Genomic DNA, 22728 nt, shown 5'->3' with positions numbered 1-22728 from the left:
GAGGCACATACACATCTTTCTTATGAGACTACAATATTGTGTCTCTGTTCTACAGGACACCTAGCAGACTATAGGTGGCTGTCAACAGTTGCCAGCCAGAACCTTGGATTCTTATATTTTTCGTTCTGTCCTCTTGCAGGCCTGCTTCCATCTTCCATATGCTAGGTCCCCTGTTCCCCTACTGAATTTTGTGTAACTCAGCTACAGGTCAAACTCTTGTAAAGTATATAATTTACATAGGAATTAGAGGGTGAGGAGAGATGGAGGGACTTTGGAAAAGTTACTTAAGAAGGGGGGAGAATGATCATGAGAAGAGGTGTGAGAACAATTGACAGTAACAGGCAAATGTAAAAATAGCCCAGATTTTCTGCACTTCCTATATTAGTTTCCTTTCCAAAGCCAAGTACTTTCTTTATTTCAGAGTTGTTGTACTTGGTGCAAGGCATCACCTTTTTAAATTTTTTATTGATTTTTTTAGAATTTTGATTTTAGGGGGAGGAGGAGCTAAACTGGATTGTCTCTGTGCTAAGGATATATCAGAGTCTCCCACTGTGAAGTTACAGTGAAAAGCTTTAGTTAAAGGCCAGGAGAAGCACGATCCTGTTAGCATATTGGTTAAATATGAAGCACTTTGCCAAGAAAATGTCCAGCATTATTCGAGGCTTGGAATTAGGCAGTGGCTAATGGGGTAAGATCGTCAAAGGGGGCTGTTCTGCTGGATTTGTTTTACTTTAAAATGCCTACATTGCATTTTAAAGAGAGGTTTTAAAAGCAGAGACTTTGAAAACCCACGACACAGAAGGTATTCTGTGTGTGTGCGCACGTGTGTGTGTGTTCAGTCAGTGATGGAGAAATAGGAATGATGTGTGTGCATTCATGTGTGTGTACACACACAGTATCATAACATCAGCCAAGAATGTGGGCAAAGGTAATTGGATACCATAGCTAAAGGAGTCTTAGCTAGAGTTCTTACTTAGTCCATCGTGTTAACAACCTTTTTAGTTCTAAGTGCTACCAGTTAGGCTAAGCAGTGCCTATAGCTGCCAAAAAGAAAAATAAAAGAAAGATGAGATGAAGAGGAAAGGAAAAGAGAAAAAGACAGAGAAAGGAGGGGAGAGAGAGGGAGGAAGGAAGGAAGGAGAGAGAGGGAGAGAGAAAGAGAGAGGGAGAGAAAGGGGGAAGGAGAGAGGAAGAGAGAGAGAGAGAGAGAGAGAGAGAGAGAGAGAGAGAGAGAGAGAGAGAGGGAGAGGGAGAGATGACAAAAAATAGTGGACTCTATTCCTTGGGGTAATTCATGTCAAGAAGAAAAAGAGAAAATAACCTCTGCTACATAGATGAGTTGAAGAGAGAGTATGAGACATAATTGTTATCTTTCGCTTTATGGGCTTTGCCCATAAGACTAGGAGCTTTCCCCCATGGGATTATTTGAGAAGTATCAAAAGGCCATCCTACTCAAACTTATCCTTACCATATGTATGAAATTACTAGCATTAAAAATCATCTTTAATTTGACTACTCTGATCAATACAATGATCCAAGACAATTCCAAAAGATGAATGATGAAATGAGTGATGAAAAATTGATATCCAACTTCAGAGAGAAAACTGATGAACTCTGAATGCAAATTGAAGTAGAATTTTCTCACTTTATTTTTCATGATTTTAAAAACATGGCTAATACGGATATATGTTTTGCACAACTTCACATGTATTAGTGATACCATATTGCTTGCCTTCTTGGTGGGCATGGGAGGAGATAAGGAGGGAAAGAATATAGAATTTAAAAATTTAAAAGAAAAAAATGCATTAACAGTCCAGAATCCTGGATTCTAGTCCCACCTCTGTTACTATGACTTTCATAAATGAATGAATGATGGAAAATGGCTTTAAGTGGGATTGAATACCTTATTATTTAGACTTCAGCTAAGAAAAAACAAACTTTAAAATAATGGTTTTTAGGTTAAAATTAGTTAAACTCTCTACAAGGACTTTGATCAAAAAGCTATGGAATTATAGAACAAATTCGCCCTGGATTTAAAAACTCTGAAGCCTAGTAATAGAGACCAAAGAGGAAAATAAATGGAACTAGAGGTGCCCAGTAAGCTAAGGAAACTTCTAAATCCTTTGTGTCAGTTTCTCCCCCTCACAGACATCTCGTTGCAGTTTGAAACCTTAATCCTCATAATGATATTTTCTGTCAAACTAAATGTTAAATGAAGGCACAGCTGACAGGCAACTAAGCAGCACTGTTGGGCAGCTAGGTAGTGCAGTGGATAGAGCACCAGTACAGGAGTCAGGAGGACCTGAGTTCAAATCTCACCTCAGACACTTGACACTCACGAGCTGTGTGACCTTGGGCAAGAACACACACACAATATTTGTTCTGTTGTAAAAAGTGAGTCAGTCAGAAAACATTTATTAAATACCTACTATGTGCCAGGCACTGTGCTAAGTACTGGAGGTACAAAGAAAAGCAAAAGATAGACCTTGTTGTCAAGAAGTTCACAGTCTAATGAGGGAGACAAACTGAGAGTAACTATGTACAAACAAGACATATACAGAATAAGTTGGAGATAATTAACAGAAGAAAAGCACTAGTATTAAGAGACAAGCTGGGAAAAGTTTCCTGTGGAAGGTGGGATTTTCTTACTCTTGCTCTTGTTCATCCTTCGTTACTGAAGAAGACCATGCCATCAGAGAAATGATGACATGACTTGCACTTGACTTTGTTTTGAGTGAGGGAGGGCTGTGCAGGTCACCAGCCTCACTTCTCCTCCAGAGCCATGTGAATCCAGTGACCAGATATTCATCAGGATGAGTGGAAATGACCCAGGATACAGTGGGAGACCTTGGGCCCTTTAGGCCAAGGTCTTTGCAGGTACTCACTTAGGATGAGGCAATGCCCATTCATTGAATAGGCCTGTTTAAGAAGTAGCCAGGGCATGGCTGAGACATGAAGGAAACCAGGGAAGTCAGGAAATGGGAGTGAGGAGGAAAAAAATTATTACAGGCATAAAGGACAGTAAGTAAAAATGTCTGGAGTTGGCAGATGGAATGTACTGTTTGAGGAACAGAGTATATGGGGGTGAGTAAGGTGTAAGAAGATTGGAAACATAGGAAGGAGTCAGGTTATGAAGGGGCTTTGGAATCAAACAGAGATTTCCTATTTGATTTTGGAGGTGATAGGAAGCCACTGGTATAGATTTAATAGTAGGACAACATGGTCAGACCTGTACTTTAAGAAGATTGATTTGACAGCTAAGTGGAGGACAGATTGGAGTGGGGAGAACCTTGTGTCAAGGAGACCAAGCAGTGGACTGTTGTAGTAGTCCAGATGTGAGGTCACAGGGGCCAGCATCAGGGCAGTGGCAGTGTCAGAGGAGAGAAGGGAGCATTTACTAGAGATGTTGTGTTGGCCAAAAATGATAGGAATTGTAAACAGACTGGACATGAGTGTAGTGAGAAAGAGGGAGAGGGAGAGGCGGGGAGAGAGAGAGAGGGAGGGAAGGAGGAGAGGGAGGGAGGGAGGGGGGGAGAGAGGGAGAGGGAGGGAAGGAGGAGAGGGAGGGAGGGAGGGGGGGAGAGAGGGAGAGGGAGGGAGGGAGAGGGAGAGAGAGAGAGAGAGAGAGAGAGAGAGAGAGAGAGAGAGAGAGAGGATGAGGATGATGAAGATGATGTCTCGGTTGCAAGCCTGAGTGACTGGGAGGATAGTGTTATCCTTATAGGGAAGTGAGGAAGAAGGGGAAGATTGGTGGGGGTAGGGTGGGGAAGAGGAGGTGAAGAGATAATTCATTTTTAGATATGTTGCTATAGGACACCCAGTTCAAGATGTCCAATCAGTAGTTGGAGATGTGAGTGTGGAGGTTAGGAAAGCTTTTTCAAGTGAAAATACTATTGCTAGCCACCTTTAAGGTTATAATTTCTTGATTTTTCTCTTTAAATTTATTTATTTTTTTCTTACACATTAAAATAGTACCAAATTCCCTACCCTATAAATATACTGAGAAAGGCAACTCTTTTGTTGCTGGAGAGAATTAGGGCAAAGGTCACCAGCCCTTTTAACAGGTTTGTACCAACAAAGAAAAACAAAATGGTAACAGACTGAGAGATGTAATACATAAGATCATAGAATTAGAGCTAGAAGACACCTTAGAGTTTTCCTAGTCTAACCCTTTCATTTTACAGATGGGGAAGCCTAGATAAGAAAAGAGACTTATCCAATATTACATAGACTGTAAGTGACAGAACCAGGATTCAAACATGGATCCATTGAAAATCCAGAGATTCTGTGCACTGAATTACATTAACTTGGGATAGCAACTAGATGGACTTGGTAATGCTGAACTTGGAGTCAAGGAGACCTGAGTTTAAGTCCTGCCTCAGACACTAGCTGTGTCATCCTAGGCAAGATATTTAACCTTTCAGCCTCAGTTTCTTCACTTTAAAATGGGGCGATAATAATAGCACCTACCTTTTGGGTCATTGTGAAGATCAAATGAAATAACCTATGTGGAGCATTTTGCAAAGCTATATAAATGCTAGCTATCATTATTAGCCATAGAGGAGGAATGGGAAGTTCAAAAGACAAGGTTTTCCCAAAGGCTTTTCTAGATACCTGGCTGGGTCTGATCTGAGTATCAAGAGAGATATACTGAGGCTAGGGGATTTTCAGAGTTGAGGTAATAACAGCCGCCAACATCTCAGCAAAGAAGCTGCATCACAGGTGAAGACCGGCAGATGGTAGCACAGAGCAATCCAGGTGACCTGCCCAGCCCAGAATATGAACGTTTTGAGCATGTATTTATCACAGAACAGCTCTATGGAGACACATAGCAGAGAGCAGGGTAATGATGTTACCAAGGGCTAATTTCTTTTCCTTTTGGATATTTGTGGGGGTTTTTTAAACCTATTACTAGACACTCCTATTTTTGGCATATTCTAAAGGCAAGTAGGATCTGCCAACTGTTAAGTTCCTGCAATGGCTCTATGGTTTGTGAGCCCTGGTTTAAAAATATAGCTGTTTCTTAGACTAGAGATGAGAATTTTCTTTGTCTTCCTTTCATATTGCTCAGTCCATTAGATTTATTTTGGATTATACGTCTAACCCAAAGCAAAATTTCAGAGTATAAGATGTATTTTTGGTTTTTGCTTCCCCTCTATCCATACTTGTCTTCTTTAAGATTCCTTCCTCCTCTTTTCAATGACTCCCATAATCTGTTTCAGGTTCTCGGGATGGCACCTCATCCAGGCTTGCTCTTTCCAGCCGAAGACCATGCGCCAATCCTTTCTCAATATCTTTCCTCCTACCAAAATTTCTTTCTTCTGTTTCCCATTCTCTTAGGGTCCTGCTTTTCTATATTGATTAGTTTGATAAAGCCATCCCTGTTAAAGAATGAAGGAGTGATACTATTTTAAAAAAAGGTATCTTTCCTATATAACAAGAACCTTCTGGGGAAAAATGCAGAGTGGGGGACATAGTTTTGGGTATGTACTTTTAGTCCCTGCCCCCTTGGACTACAGCTTGCTCTGTTTGGCCATATTGTTGGATCTAGCTTAATTAGGCTAGATACCTATCTAGATTGCTAGACAGGCACATTTTCTGCGTTAACTGCTAGCATGGCAGGAAGAAATCTGAAGGAAACAGAGTTTAAATGAGATTCAAAGGCCAAGTATAATAATAATAGCTAGACTTTACAGCGTGCTTTAAGTTTTGCAAAGCACTTTATAAACTTTATTATCTCATTTTATCCTCACAATAACCCTGGGAAATAGACACTATTATTATCTGTTTTAGAAAATGAGGAAACTGGCTTGCTGAGGGTATACAGCTAACAAGTGTTTAAAGTCAAATTTGAATTCAGCACTTCCAGCCTTTATATACTATACCAACTATTTGCTTCAAAGTTTGGATATATTTCCTGGCTATGCCCTATTTGCACCTGAAAACTGTTATGGTAACTCTGTAAATATTGTACAGTAGATATAGCTGAACCCTGTTATTAATGCCAGATCATATTTATACTATGCTATTAAATTTACAAAGTAAACCTTTCTCAAAACAACCTGTGTGAAGAAGTGCAAAACCTACTAATCCCCTTTTACTTTTGAGGAAACTGAGGCTGAAGTGAGTGATTGAGCCATATTCACATGGTTAATAAGCAGCAGATTTGTGTTGGAACCTTGGTCTTCTGACCTGAAGCCTAGTGCTCTTTCCACTCTACCAGCTGCCCTAGTTGATGTGCAGCTTGTTATGATGTCCATTTGTGGGTCCCATTAAAGCCTCAGAAACAAAACAATTACATTCATTAAGATTCTGATTGTAACTACAATAGCCTGGTGGGTAGGTCTTAATCCTATCCCCTAATCTCAACTTCTTAAAAGAGTATTGGGTTGTACTTTACTATCTCTTTGATTTTAGCACAGGGACAATAACTATTCCTACTAACTCAGAAATGAAATAATTGCAGCTTGAATTTGTAAGGCATTTAATGATGAAGAAAGTGAGGTTCCGAGTGGTGGTGTGGTTAGAATCGGAATATGAATCCAGGCCTCCTGATGCATCAAGCTGGATGAAAGAACCAGGGAAAGAATCATAAAATGATGAAGCTGTGAAGGACAGCTTGTCTCAGCACATCATGTACTGAAGACATTGCCTCTGGATCTCGTCATGTAGCTCTACTATGTAATCAGGATCTTCCTGTTGTAGGGAGTCACACATAAGGTGCTGGTCCGGTTTGTTTCTCTTTAATAGATATGGCCCTGAAGAAGTAATCAATAACCTTGTGTCACACTAGTAGTGATGCAAGGGGTTTCCCAAAAGGGCCAGTCCTATTTAGATATGGTAGGTTTTGGTTTTGCTTTTTTTTAGTGATCTTTTATTATTGAATCTGTTTGAAGGTGAATTAGATGAGGCAATGGGAGTGGGAAGATGGTATTAGTGTCTAGGTGAAACGTGAGGCGTGTTACTTTTTCGGCTGTTGTGTTTATCCTTCTTCAAAGAAGACCATGCCATCAGAGAAATGATGACAAGACTTGCACTTGACTTTGTTTTGAGTGAGCGAGGGCTGTGCAAGGTCATCAGCCTCACTTCTCCTCCTGAGCCATCTGGATCCAGTGACCAGATATTCATCGGGAAGTCTGGAGATGACACAGGATGCAGTGGGGGACCTTGGCTTTTTCAGGTATTCACTTAGAGGGAGGTAATGGCCATTTGAGTGCTGCCTCACCAGATGCCAAAAATGGCAGAAAGATGCACTGGCTCTGATCATATATAACTTCTGCTCTTTTCAGAAAATAGTTACTTACTGGACAAGAAAACTGCCACCAGAATGGTAACTGACTAAACTTAAGGACACTCTGGGCATCCTTGGAATTGGCCCAAGGGTTCAAGTTGAGATTTAGTATTGGAGCAAACATTATAGTTCCGAAGTCCAAGTGAATTCTGAATGTCTAAGGATTCTCTAGGGAGTCACTGCTTTTTTGGCAAGCAATTTGTGGACCTGGAGCTGGTTGTGACAAGATGAGGACTGTCTGGGATAGCAGCAGACTTCCTAGGTTATCCATCCTTTATCATGACTCCAACTACCTGCAATGGTTTGGGGTGAGCCTTGTTCATTTGTGAGAGATCATTCCATCTGGCCAGCCCTAGCCACTGAATCATACCATTTTCCTTCTGTGCCAGCACAAACATTCTTCCCTCCCCTCTATGCCCCTTTCCACCTCTTGTTTCATGAAGAGTGAACTAGCTCTAGATCAATACTATTACTGGCAGTAAAGGGGAGGGAATAAGCATTTATATACTTAGTTATATGCAATTTACCATGTGCCAGGCACTGTGCTAGGCACTTTTTTACAAATATTATCTTCATTGCTTCTAGAAAAGGCCATCATTCAACTGTCCTGTGACTCTACTCACCAGCTGAGTGATTTCATCCTTCTTTGCTCACAATTCCCCATTAACTGTTGTTTTCCTCCATTAGAGTATAAGATTCTTAAGGGCAGAGACTATATCTATCATTCCTTTGTATTGGTATCCCCAGCACTTCCCCAGTGCCTTCCTCGTAGTAAGCACTTAATACATGGCATTTTCCTCCTTCCTTCACTGGAATGAAGCAGAGTATAGATAAGGAAGAACTTTCTAGTTATTACAGAAATTCAGAAATGGACTTTAGTCAGCTTCGTGAACTCTCCATAATTTGAGGCATTCCAGAGAGAGCTAGATTATGATGTTTGAGAGTTTTTATATATGGGATTTACATACTAGGCAGGAGTTTGAATTCATAGTTTCTTCCAGTTTATGATGTTGGAGAGTTTTTATATATGGGATTTACATACTAGGCAGAAGTTTGAATTCGTAGTTTCTTCCAGGTACCTTCCAACTCTGAGACTCTATGATTCTATAATCTCTTTTATTCCTCTGTCCCTGCAGATGTTCAGGGAATGACAAAAAAAAGGTATGTCTCCAAATATCTCATGGTTAAAATCCCTTTCATCCTGTGGACTTGACTCCACAGTTTCTTATATTTTTTCTTTCACTAAACTTTTATTGAACACTTCCTATGTTCAAGGAGTGTGTTGTATTAGAAGCTACTCATGACCTTATTGGCAGATATTTTGGGTGTGTATAGTGAATTCAGATGAATTCATTGGGTGTTCATCCAGATGTATTGGTCTTAATTCACATTGAAGTATTTATTCAATAAACATTTACATCCTCATCTACCAACTCCCAGCCCCCACACTGTATGCAAAGCACTGGACATGGTTCCTGTTCACACTGGATTTTGTAACTTTTACTTTATTGATAGTGTCCACCAAATACTCTCCAAGTTTCCCTAGAGCTAGATTCCAACCTGTTCGATGGAAATAGCAGATTTGCCAGCTCATGCCTTGTTCAATCAATATTTATGACTGTTTAACACTTTAATCAATGACTTGGATTGATCAAGGCATAAGAAGGCATGCTTATCAAATCTGCAAATAACACAAAGCTAGGAGAGAGAGCTAACAGACAAAGAGGAAAAGGTCCAAAAAGACAGGCTAGAACACTGGGCCAAATACAATATGAACTTTAATAGGCGTAAGTAAAAAGCCTTACACTTGGGTTCAAAAAATCAGCTTCGCAAATACAAGAAGTAGACATATGAAGAAAAGTTTGTATGAAAAAAAGATATGGAAGTTTTGGTATATATGTCTATTCATGTATATGTTGTTTATTTCATTAGAATATAAGCTCCTTGAGGGCAGGGATTATTTTCCCTTTTTCTTTGTAGATCTACTTTTTAGTACAGTGCAAGCATTATAAGTAGTTTGTTGACTGAAAGCTCAGTTTGGGTTTATATTGGGATATGGAGGTCAAAAATCTGAATGCAAGTTTGGGCTACATTAAGAGAAATAGGTTACAGGAATTAGGAGATAATAGTCCTGCTATACTCTGCCCTGGTCATAGAATCTTAGATTGAGAGCTAGAAAGGAGCTGAGAGGTCAGCTAATCTGACCTTACTTATTTTGCAGATGAATAAACAGAGAAGTTAGGTGATTTTCCCAAAGAGTGGCAGATTTGAGATTTGAATCCAGGTCTTCTAGAATCTAAATCTAATTCCCTTTTCATACACCATGTTGCCTCCACGTAAAGGACTACGTTCAGTTCAAGTCATTATAGTTTTGAAAGGACACTGAAAGTTTAGAAGCAAAGGAGGCTCCCAGAATGGTGAATAGCCTTGTGTCAAAAACCATATGAAATCATTTGAAAGAACTGGGGATATTTAGCCTAGAGAAGACTCAGTGGAAGACTGAATAGCTCTCTTCAAGTATTTTAAGGGTCGTATTATAGAAGAGGAAGTCAGATTGTTCTGTTTGGTTCTGGGGGGCAGAACTAGAAAATCAATGACTAGAAATGGCAAAGTGCAAGTTAAAGAGCCTCACTGAAAGTCTTCAGACAGAGGCTAGATGAGTACTTTTCGAATATGCTGTAAAGAAAACTCATGTTCAGGTGTGGGTTGGACTAGATGGTCATGGATATCCCTTACAACTCTGAAATTCTCAGAATAATTGATCATCTTTTGGAGTAAAGTATGAAACAAACATTTGAGAGACAAATTTTAGAGAGGGTGCTAGAAAGAAAAAGTTATTCATCTGGGCAGCAGGGTGGTCCTTGAGCAAAATTATGAGCAAGGCAAATTTGGTCTTCATTGTCCTGGTCTACAGATTTTATTTTTTACTTTTGATAAAATCCATTCATTCTCACATTCAAGTCTCCTATCTCCTTATTCTGATCCTATACACTCATCAAAACCTTTGGTCAAATACTTCATTCACACTAAGAACTAACTGAATGTTGTGGGGCAAGTTGCCTAACTTTTCTAGGTCTATTTCTTCATTTATAAAGTGAAGGGATTGGATTTGATGTTGTCAGAGGCCTTCTCAGCTCGAAACCTGTGATACTTATCATCTTTAAGCTGAGGGAATGAAGCTCTAGTGGTGAATTAGTGAGTAGATGAGTGGAGTATTTTTGGCCTAGGAGGATGATGAGACTTTAGAGTAGGGATTCATAATCTGATACCTATGCACCTGTCTGTGTTTGCGTGGGTATAACTCTTAGACAACTATTTCAAATATAATTGGTTTCTTTCAAAATTTTCCGTATTTTATTTTATGCATTTATTCTGAGGTGTTCAAAGATTTCACTGGACTGACAAAGGAGTCTATGGCACAAACAAGGGTAAGAATTTCTGCTTTAGAGCCCTTTTAGGAAAGATAGAAGCCTAATATCCTTGAAGTAATCTGGTGAAGAATCTCACATAATTTGAAATATGGTCTATTCCTTTTCTCTTCATAGGCAGATCTACTTGTTTTGCTTGGTATGCTCAGGATGAACCCAACACATACCATACTTTCTATGGACATCAGGAAAATCCACTTTTATCAAGTGGTAGATGGCTTTAATCCCTCACAAAAGTCTAGGTCTGGTAGTACTAACAATCAATCAACTAACCAACATTTATTAAGCACCAACTATGTGTTAGGCACCTATTAGATTCTGGGCTTACAAAGGCAAAAATGAAACAGTCCTTACAATTAAGAAGCTTATGTTCTGTCAGGGGAGACAATATGTTCATAAAATTATGGATAAAATGTTCAGTATACAAAATAAATACTAGGTTAAAAATTTTAGGGGGAAGAGGAAGGCACTAGCAGCTAGGGGATCAGGAAAGACTTCCTGTAGAAGGTGGCACATGAACTTAGCTTTTAAAGATTCTAAGAAATAGGAGTGAGGAGGGTGTGCATTCTAGGGATAGGAGATAACCAGTATAAAGATGCAGAGAAAGGAGATGTAATACTGTGCATGAGGAACAGGAAGAGGACAATTGTCTGGACCTTGGTCTGTGTTAAGGATAGTAAAAAGGCTAGAAAAGTAGGTCAGAGCAGATTGTAAAGGGCTATAAATGCCAAATAGAGGAGTTTGCATTTGATGTTGGAGAGAATAGGAAACCAGTGGGGGTGGTGGAAGAGGAAAGGGGGAGGGAAGAGGGAAAAAGGGAGAAGAGAGAGAGGGGGAGAGAGAGAGAGAGGGGGAGAGAGAGAGAGAGGGGACTGGGGAGAGATGAAAGAGAAGGGGGGAAGGAGAGAGAAAGAGAGAGAGAGGGAGGGGAGAGAGAGAAAGGGTGAGGGGGGGGAGAGAGGGGGGAAGAGAGAGGGAAAGAGAGAGAGGGAGGGGGAGAGACAGAGACAGAGACAGAGAGACAGAGAGAGAGAGAGAGAGCATGCGTTACATAAACCTAGAGGGGAAGGTGTCCAAGAAAGGACAGTCAATAGTACCAAATGTTGCATAGAGGTCAAGAAGGATGAAGGTTAAGACAAAGGCATTGGATTTGGCAATTGAGAAACTGATTTGGAATTTTGGAAAGGTCACTTTCAGTTGAAGGAGGTCAAAAGCCAGATACAATGGGCTGAACAGTGAGAAGGGCTAGAAAAGAGAAACATCCAGAAACTTTTTCTTTAGCTTATTTAAACATAAAAATATTTTAATTTATCAATGGAAATATTAGGTTATTTGTAAGTATAATAATGGTTTATCTTTTTAAATCAATAACAAATCCAAATGCTAAATAATAGATTCAGTATGTGCTTCACATGCTTAGATTTATAAACTATTTAACTGCAGAAACTTACTAAAAGTCTTACTAAAAATCTAGTTAAGCCGCCTGGTCTTCAAATGTGGAATGGTTTTCAAAAGGTTGCATTAAATGTCCCAGAGACTCTTAAATTCAACATGTTCCAAACTGAGTACATTATCACCACTTATCCCTCCAAATTCTTTCTTCTACCAAACTTCACAACTTTTGTCTTGGACACCACCATCGTCCCATTCTCCCAGGCTTATAATCTCAGCATTAGTAATAATAACTTACATTTATATAGCACTTACTATGTGTCAGGCAGGGTGCTAAGTGCTTTACAATTATCTCATTTGATCCTCTCAACAACTCTGAGCTGTAAGTGCTGTTATTATCATCCCCATCTTAGAGATGAGGAAATCAAGGCAGAAAGGTTAAATGATTTGTCCAGATTCACACAGCCAGTCAGGATCTGAGAGTGGATTTGAACTCAGGTCTTCCTGATTCTAAGACCAAAGCTCTATCTACTCCATCACCTAGCTGCCCTAACACCTCACTCTCCCTTAGCTCACCTATCAAGCAGTCATCAAATCTTTCTGTTTGCTATGTCTAAAACATCTTTTGCATCCAATCCCTTCTTTCCACTAGAAAATTCTACCTTCTTAGTTCAGGCTCTCATCCTCTCACCTGTGCTACTGCAATAGCTTCCTGATTGGTCTTTCTTCCTTGAGTCTCTCACCACTCCAGTCCATCCTACACATTGTTGACAAAGTAATTTTCCTTAAATACAGTTCTGATTGTGTCACTCAACTTCCTGATTCCTTACTGACTAAAATTAAATAAGATTAAATATAAATTTCTCTGTTTAGCTTCTAAAGTCCTTCCCAATCTTTTTTTCCCAACCTCAGTGGGTATTTCTTCCCCTCCCACATTTTTCTTTTCAGGCAAACTGACCTCTTTGTTATTCATACAGGAGCCTCTATCTCCCACCTTCAAGCCTCACCTCTAGCATTCCCTTCCTGGAATGCTCAGCCTCCTCCCCTCGCTCTCTTGGAATCCCTCTCTTCCTGCAAGATGCAGCACAACTACCACTTTCTACATGAAGCCTTTCCTGATTTCCTCCAACTGCGATGCCCTCCCTCCCCAACCTAATATTTAAATATTTATTTAAATTAAATTAAATATTTATTAAATTTAAATGTTTAAAATATTTTGTATTTGTTTGGATTTATTCTGTATCTATTTTTCTATGTATTTATTCTCATTCCCATTAGAATGTCCCCTATGTGTCTGTAGGGATAGTCTCATTCATTGCATCTGTATCTCCAACGCCTTGTATGTTTCCTGGTACATAATGGACACTCCATAAATGCTTTTTGATTGATAAAGAAAACTTGTGCTCTTTTCTTTATCCTAGACTTTCTTTAAAGCATTTTGTTATCATGGTACCACAAAAGGAAGGACAATGTTGCCAATTATTAGGTGATTGAGACTATGTAGGCAGCCCCCTGGGGGTAACTAACAATGAACATCATCCTTTCTATAGGCTGCTCTAGGCATTTTTTAGCAGATCAACCAATTATAAATCCTGATCTGGCCAAATTGACTATATATCATTTGAAATAACCTGCCGATTACTAATTCTTCATTTCACTCTGTGCTGTGTAAAAATGGTGAGATCTACTAAGGTTAAAAATCTACAAGAGATTCTCTTTGCAAACAGCCTCTCCACTTCTGAGAACTAAGTGATCTCCTTAGTCATATTATCTTAATGTTTTATATTCTAATTTTCCTTTCAGAGTTGACCTAAAGTATAATAAGATCTCTTATGATTGAAAACCTCACAAGGATAATTGCAAAGCAAAAGGCTGTCTCGTATCTACCCAAATATCCTAAAACTCTATCCATATTCTCTGAGAACGTCAGATAAAAAGGATGATTCGGGATTTTACTGCAAGCAAAATTAGGTTTCATCAATGTGATTCTGTCCCCTCTCCCCCACATGCATATCTTCTAGGATTCAATGAAAACTAATTCTTTCCTTTTCTGTAGGAAACAAGGGATCAGCCTTTTCCATACAATCTCTGTCAAATTTGTTTTCGACAGAAACCTTCCTTAATTTATTTTGTTTCATGTAAAATCTCCAGTCTAAGAGACCCTAACCAGGACCCAAGTAGGTCTCAATTTCCAAATTTCCTGGAGGGGAAAAATAACATTGTGTCATCTGAAAGAGATTTTAATCCCTTTGTTGCAGAGTACCTATTACCTACCTTGCTTATGACTTGATCTTCGATGTCTTCTCCTTGGGTGTTTTCTGCCTGTAATTCCCCTTGAACAAGAATCTAGAAAAAGCCACAGATCACGGGAGAAGCTTTGGAGCGCAGTCATGTCTATTCTCTGCCTTTCGCCTGGCTCATTGCCTGCTTCCTGGTATAGAGACAAGATGACGTTTTGCGGGATTGACTACTAAACCATCCTCCCGTCCCCATCCCCACTCTTAGCACCCCTCCCCTTTTCTTTCCAGGGCTCTGGAATGTGTCATATGGGAAATCGATCATGTGGCTTAGTGGAAGAATCTAACCATCTCCCTACCCCCTTCTTTTCAGCAACAAAGTAGCAGAAATATCTGAACTAGATTGGTTGGTTCTAGGCAAGAAAATCAGCATGAGAAAGGAAGCACTTACTAATACACACAAAAAAAGCCCCATTCCCTTTCTGTTTTCCACCTCAGGTTTTCATCTGGGTTTTGCATGATTTTCAGGTTAGAAATTAAAATAGTACTTTCTCCCCTATCATTATTCCACCCTACTCTCTAATCACCATGAAGACTGTATTTGGCCATTGAAGAGAATAGTTACTCTGACTTCAGAGCAGGAAAGATGTTCCTTTAACTTGTATCAGAACATTCTTACCCCAAGAAAGACAATATCTTCAGCACCAAGGACAGCATTGCCCCACCTGCCCCAGAGGTGATTAAAGGAATTAGCTGATTTCATCATTTGGTGAAATAATAGTTTTTTGCCCTGCATGTAACCACAAGTCAGCACATATATTTAGGATTCTGACTTCCCCTCCCATTAACTGATAATGCAACACAATGTCCTTCATTTCCCTTTGAATCAAGGGTTTACTCCTCCCCTACCCAGTCCCCCAACCAACTTCCATTCACTCCCCCACTCCCCTGTATTTTCCTGTTGAAACTTTAGAAATACCTGACCTGGATGGTGGGGCAGAGGAGGTTTCATAGGGAATAGGGATCATAATAAATCTAGATTTACATCCATATTCTTGTATAGATGTATTTTTATATATGTACATAGGAACAGATGTGTTTCTGTGCATATCTATGAGCCTTTGTCTTCTTCCCTAGGGCCTCATAGAGAGTAGGATTTACAAAGTAGGAAGGAAACCTCTAGCTGTGTATTTAGCCTCTATCCAGCTCAGCTGATGTCCCAGTTGCCATGGTGTTGTGTAACTGCAGAAGAGGATGATTTCTTTCAATGATGGTCACCATGGGACTTCAGCAACTGAAGAAAGGCAGAGAGAAAAGAATTGAATGAGTGAAGGGGGTTTTCAATTAACATTCTTAGAGCCAAATTTACCTAATGGGCCCTTTCACTACTGGATTGTTACTGACCCTATACCCTGAAAAGATTTCAGAATTAATATGTAGACTGCAAACTTAACTCACACCATCCCCCATCACATCTAATCTAGAGAGGCTATTTAAAATAGTTCAAATGGATGAAAGCTCTAGCTTCACAAAATAATCCTGGAAAAAACATGAGAAATAGATTCCTATTCAAAGTGGAATATCTGCACAACTCAAAGCCTAGCATTTGATATGTAAGGACTGAATGATAATCATTTTATTCTCTTCCATAAAAAACAGCAAATACCCTAAAAATGCTGGCTTTAGGAGATGCTAGTTCTTTTTTTTAATGAAGGACTGAATTAAAATTTAAACATAATAAAACTTGAGAAAGGTATTCTCTTAGGTGTCATTTGGACTATTTCACTGTCAAAAATCAGGCACAAAGAATTGCCATTTTCTTTAAGACTGGCACTTGGCTGACTTTTAACCTGCTGTAAAATAATTATAAGCATACACATTTGGGGAAAATTGTAGTGAAAATACTAACTTTCAGTTTGCAAAAATTCAGGCCCCAGTTGAACTTCATATATTATTTTTAAAAATCATACTTGGCTCAATGTATTATCTTCTAAAAGTAATTTAATTATTCAACAGAAGCTTTAAAAAAGCAAAATCCATTCAATATAGCATTCTAAAATATACAAATCATGCCATTTTGGCTTGTTCTACATTTGAGAAAAATCTACTTTTAAAACAGAGCATCAGAGACTATTCAGTCCAACATCTACTCAAATCATGAATCCCATGACCACTCAAAACAAAGTTATTATAGAATCTCTATTTAAAGACGTTTAGTGAAAGGGAACTTGAACCCTGCAAGTTGACCCAGTTCATTATGGGTTAATTGGTTTTCCATGTGTTCAGACAAAATTTGAATCCTTAACATAAATAAATGAGTATAATTTCTCAGTGATAAACAGAATTGGGCTTACATATGTCTCAATACATGTCATACACACCATAGAGACAGCCAATATAGAAACCATGTAAAAAATGTATTATCCTATCCCCTACTTCGAATCCTATGCTCACTTTTGCCTAAATATATCACATTTTCTTTAGGAAAATGAGCCAGTCAGAATGAATAAACCAAATTGTAAACTTGTTCTTTTATTTACACTCAGATTCTTTTAAAAAATGCTTAGAGATTATTATTAGACTGCATTATTTAGGTTGTGTCTACACAGAAAAGAGTGAAGTGAGTTTTTTGGCACAGTCTTGAGTAGCAGTATTAGTTTGGATACAATTAAAAGTTCCTGAGGAAGGAAATATAAGACCTCTAGAATGGTTCTTTTTCCCTTTTCACAAAAAAATAATCTTTCCTGTTAGTGATTTAATTTATTTATTCACCATTTATTAATTTTTATATTCTCTAGTTTTGGGAGACTTCATGCTTTTTTGTATTATCTGTCTTCCTCCTCACCCACACTGCTATCCTCCATTATTATTTGCTACATAGTTTGTCTCTTCACCCTATGTGTGACAATACCAAGTGACTGATTCCAGAGCCAAAGGAAAAAGTGATAGCTCTGAGAGAATATATTCCCTTTAACCCTGATAAAGCTAGAAAAAAAGTACAATTATAAACATGTATAAAATGTACCCTTTAGAAAATGTCAGCATGAGACAACAGTTGGCAATGCTAAATGAGGATGGTCATTGACCAGAGAATCTCAGATAAGCCCCTATTATATCTTTACCCTGTTCAGTAAGCCCTCAGAACACTTTTTTAAAGTACTCAAATGAAATTTCTAATTCTGGTACAATTTTACCTGAAACCCACAGAATTTCCTCATTGACCAAACAAAGGTGAGATTTCTATTCTTAAAATTACCTAGACATACTAATTGTGATAACACAGCTATTGGTTAGTAGATTTTTGAGGACTTCATGGAGGTACTTAGACCTAGTGAGACCTCAGACAGCTGATAACTGTCTTCAATAGCTATGACAGGGATGTGGATTAGTGCAACAGAAGTTCAGCTATGGCCCTTAGACCAAATTCTGCCTGATGTTTGGTTTTGTAAGGCTAAGAATGGTTTTTATATTTGGAATAAAGTTTTAATGCATTTAAAAAAGTACAAACCATTCCCAGCTTAGTGGACCGACAAAAACAGGTGGCAGCTGAATTTTAGCCCATAGACCATACCTAGATGAGATTTATACCTCTTTGGAACAGTAAGTTAAGACCTTAGATACAGTGAAGCCACTTTGCTTCACTAATTTAGGTAGAACTTGGTGGACTCAATTCAGGACAGATTCATTAATTCAAATGTAACAGGGAATTGGACAATGAAAGCTCAATCCTTGGAGTATATGTAGTAAGAACCAGTATGTGCAGTATGAACCAGTATGTTCTGCCTGATGGGGGTTCAGACTCTGGAAACCTCCCTGAACTCCCCTTGAATCTCCCCACCTGGCCTTTCAAACTCAAATTTGTAGTCAGGTCCTCCTGAATCTTTTATATTCAAATCTGTTTCCCTTGGCCTAGCCTGGCCTTCCATAGTCTGTTACCTCTGGATTACCCCACCTGCATCCCACCCAAGGACATCACTAGTTACCCCAATCTCCTCAAGACCCTCCCTAACACCTCCTCCCATCACCCTAGACTATCAGACCACCCCCCAGATCCCTCCTATAGTTTTTTCTGTATTTAAGGTCCATCTTGCCTCCATGAAGACTCTCAAATGCAATCCAGCTCAGACTCTGTCTAGCTGAGATTCTATCTGGCGCACTAATGAATACAAGTGTTACAAATGCTTAGGCTCCTTAAGAGTCAATCCAAGGTAGCAAATCTTGAATAAACTTTGTTTTTCTTTGGCTTTAAGAAGGCTTGTGTCGAATTCATTTGAGCAGGACCTGGTATGTCAGTATTTTGGGGTCCCGAGCACCCCTAAAACACACCACTGGTAATCTGAGTGGAGGCTACTTCTAGAAATGTGTGATAACCTGTAGTGGTTATCATACTGCCCTATTCCTGATTCAGAGCATAGTTATTCTGTGGCCTGGAAGGTAATGAAAAGCCTTTTATTTGGTTGCTGAACTAGAATTGTGGATTCATATAAAAGGCTTAAATGGAGGAATTCATTTTCCCACTAGTCTCTCTCCCCTCCCCCAATACCTCCACATCTCCTCTCTTTCTGCTCTCTAGGGAGAAGGTAGAAATCTTTTAAGTGGTAGAGTCCCTTCTGCATCTGGTCACCATGTGGCATTGAACACATGGTGTTTTGTGTCTTTTGTCTCTGATGTGTTTATTCTTTCCTGATCCAAGGTTAATGAGCATTATTTATAGAACAATCTTTTGCACTTCAGAAGGTTGGAAGAGTCACTGGTGGCCCACTGATAGAAGTTCTTAGCACAGCCTGCTACAGTTGTGGCAGCCGTCTGGTGAGGAGCCAACTTTGAGGAGCAACCCACTTGATCTAGTTTAGCTGCAAATTGAATGGATAATGCTCTGTGCACATTTCTTAAGTGACTACTGTATTCAAAGCACTGTTAGGTACTAGGGATGTGAAGACAAAAACAGATAGTCCCTGCCCTCAAGGACCTTACATTCAATTTGAGGATGCATCAGAAGCTCAAATAAGTGTTGAGTATAAGAAAAACTGAGGAGAAGTATTTACAATTATGAGGTAAAATGCGGGAGGAGTAGGGAAGACTTCATGAAAAGTACAGGTGACACCTGAATTGATCCTTGTTAGAAGACCAGGATTCTGAGATGCAGAGTAAATGCATTCCAGACCTGGGGAACCTCTTGGATCAATGCATGGAGGCAGGAGATGAAATATTAAGTTCTGGGATCAGCTAGTAGGATATTAAGCTGTAATATGGAGTTTATGAAGGGGACAGGTATCAAATCTAGTTGGAAATGCAGCTAGGGACAGATTGTGGAGGGCAATAAAAGCCAGGTTGTTTATATTTTATACTATGGATAATGGAAAGTCATTGAAAATTATTTAGCTGGGGAGAAGCAATTGTGTGGATAATTAATTGCATGAAAGAAAGATTGGAAATGATGCCACCTGGGAGACTACTGCCATTGTTCAGGAGAGAGGCAGGGAGGACTTGTACTAGGTGGTATTTATGTGATTGTAGAGAAAGGGACAAGATGAAAGACATGTCATATAGATAGATTAGTAAGACTTGGCAACTAATTGGATATGAGGGATAAGAGAAGAGGATTAAGTCAAGTATTACTCTGAGATTATGAAGAAGCTGGTTAATTGGGAAGATGGTGGTGCTTAGCATAGTGCTTTGTAGAACTGTTGGGGTTTAGGGATGCCAAAAATTAATAATTTAATAAATAAATGCTTATTGATTGATGCCTTCAGCAGAAATAAGTTTATAAAGGAGGGACAGATTTGGGGATGGAGGTGGAGATAATTAGTTATTTTGTGGCCTTGAGTTTGAAATTCCTACAAGACATCCAGAAAAGCATATCTTATAAGCAGTTGACAATGAGTGACTTTAGCTCAGGAGTGATACTGGAGATGGGTATACAGACTAAGAAGTCATTTGGATAGAGTATCATCTCTTATGGATGATACTCTATGGAGTATGATAAGCTTATGGAGATGACAAAATATCCAAAAATGAGAGGATATACAGAGAAAAGAAGAGGACTCAGGACAGAGCCCTAGGAAAAAAATCCACGAAGAGGAGGAAAGTCTGAGCAGTCAGACATGTAGGAGAACCAGTACAGAGTTATGTTATGGAGGCCAAGCAGAGACAGAATATCTAGGAGAAGAAGGCAGGTCAAGATTAACAGCTACTGAGACGTCAAGGAGGATGAGGACTGAGAACATGCCTGGATTCAGGCATTTAGAGATCATTGGTAATCTTGGGGGGAGTAGTTTTACTCAAGTGGTAGGAACAGAAACCAGATGGCAAAGGACTGAGAAGTGAGTGAATGGTACAGAAGTGGAGATTATTCTTTTAGGAATTTGACAGTAAAAGACAGAAGAGATATAAAACTAGAGCTTTCCTTCACTCATTCCCTTTTCAAGCATTAATTGAGTACCTAGGGCAGCTAGGTGGTACACAGGATAGTGTGCTGTGCCTGGAGTCAGGAAGACTCATCTTCCTGAGTCCAAATCTGACTGTCGACACTTACTAGCTGTGTGACCCTGGGCAAGTCACTTCACCCTGTTTGCCTCAGTTTCCTCATCTACAAAATGAACTAGAGAAGGAATGGCAAATCATTCCAGTATCTTTGCCAAGAAAACCTCAAATGGGGTCAGAAAGAGTTAGATACAACTGAACAAGTGACAATAAATTAAACACCTACAATGTGCCGGGTGCTAGAAAGATAAAAACAAAAATGAAATGCCCAAGAGTATAAACTCTATTGGAAAAAAACAACATTGGTTCATAGGACCAAAGATTTAGAATAAGAAGGAACCTTAGAGGTCATCTAGTTCAGTCTCATTTTACAGGTGAGAAAACTTGCCCGTAGAGGTTAAATAACTAGTAGAAGGTCACAGAGGTAGCAAGCGGCAGATCTGGGATCTGAGCCCATGTGCTCTAAGTCGAAATCCATTGGCCTTTCACATTCACAAATACTATTTCGGTGTACACAGAAAATTAAATAGAGGAGGAATAATTTAATATCTACTAGTAAGTAGGAGGCTCTCCTTCCTACAAGAGATATCACTAGAGCTAAATTTTGAAGAAAGTGGATCCTGTGAGGCAAATAAGAGGAGAGAGTAAGTACATCCCAGACATGGGAGATAGCTTATGCATAGGCAAATAATAAAAAAATGGAATGTTGTGTATGGGGAACCCTAAGTTTGGTCAGTTTGATTGTGATGTAGTGTGTAGAGTTCAATACCTAATGTCAGTACACCAGATTTATATTTTCACATCAGCTTGCCAGGCCTATTTCTATTAGTTTTAATTTTCTTAAGGGTCACCTGAAAATCATTTAAATATTTTGATGCTCCCTACTTCAATCTGCTCAGTGATGCCAATATTTCGTCCTGAGCCTTAAGGAATAACTTCTTTTTTTTCAGATCATTTACAAATCAGTGAGCATTCTTTACTTTTAGAAATCCTTCTTGAACTTCCTGAGAAATTGTTATAGGTTATTTTGTAGAAATGTTTTCTTACATTTAAAATGGCATTTACCATTTAAAAATATTTCATTATTAGTTGTGAATTTGGAGTTCCAAGATCAAGTAAGCTGAAGGAAGGGCTATTGTAGGAGTGAGATCTTCCCGTAGGAGTGAGATCTTCCCGTAGGAGATGGTGCATGGAAACCTGGTCAAGAGTGGTATGGGGATACTGTAGGAAAGCAGGCTGAAGTCAATGCTGTCTTCTGTGGGGCCATTCCAGGGAACAAAGCTTAAAACCAGTGATCTCCAGTTAATTGATTGCAGAAGGAAACAGGATGAGATCAGCAACATCTATCAAGCACATACTATGTAACTAGGCACTATGAGCTCACAATCTAATGTGGAAGATGACATACAAACAAGCTATATACAGGATAAAGAGTCACTTAACTGGAGGTTAAACAGGGTTTTAGGCTTTGGTCCCTGTTCTGAGAGGCCAGGGTAGAAAGTGGGTTTTGATTATTGGAATTCACACTTGTTGATGACCTCCTTGTTTGGAGTGCTGGCCCACTTCAGAGCTATTTTCAGGAGCTAATGTTGGCTTCCCTGGAATGGTTCCTCTCAGCCCATTTACCCTAGTTCACTTGTGTTATCCCTCTACCAGCTGCCACATGTTCTCACTGTTTGTTTTTTTGTTGTTTGTAATGTAGTTTGGATTAGTATTTCTCTTTCTCTTTGAGTTTCTTTATAATTGGTCTATATGGGGTCTTATTCCTATATTATCTGTGCTGTGTGTAGGAGAGCTGGGCTCCAAAGTGACCTTTCATGCTGCAGTTTTAACTAAAAGTCACCCAAGATTACTTCCTGTGTTGCTCAGTTGTTTTCATATAGGGTAATGGTCAATG

At 39.2% G+C, this 22728-nt stretch overlaps 1 protein-coding gene across 13 annotated transcripts in view; it reads right to left on the bottom strand.

The window, feature by feature from the left end:
* Positions 1–22728, bottom strand: part of GPR19 (G protein-coupled receptor 19) — a 65674-nt gene that overhangs the window by 19911 nt on the left and 23035 nt on the right. For 7 of the 13 annotated variants that reach the window (XM_072653899.1, XM_072653909.1, XM_072653904.1 and 4 more), the window contains 2 exons: positions 15526–15642; positions 14386–14542 (listed from right to left, as the gene is read on the bottom strand). The exons of 1 other annotated variant lie outside the window; for it this stretch is intronic. The gene's annotated coding sequence lies outside the window, so the exon portion shown is untranslated. Of the gene's footprint in view, positions 1–14385; positions 14543–15327; positions 15643–22728 lie in introns of all 13 variants that reach the window. 5 more of the 13 variants (XM_072653900.1, XM_072653903.1, XM_072653906.1 and 2 more) reach the window with 3 other exon arrangements.

The sequence above is a fragment of the Notamacropus eugenii genome, chromosome 3, assembly GCF_028372415.1.
Source record: "Notamacropus eugenii isolate mMacEug1 chromosome 3, mMacEug1.pri_v2, whole genome shotgun sequence".
NCBI classification, from domain to species: domain Eukaryota; kingdom Metazoa; phylum Chordata; class Mammalia; order Diprotodontia; family Macropodidae; genus Notamacropus; species Notamacropus eugenii.
Note: the sequence above shows the minus strand (reverse complement) of the source record. Positions and strands in the feature narration are given on the sequence as shown.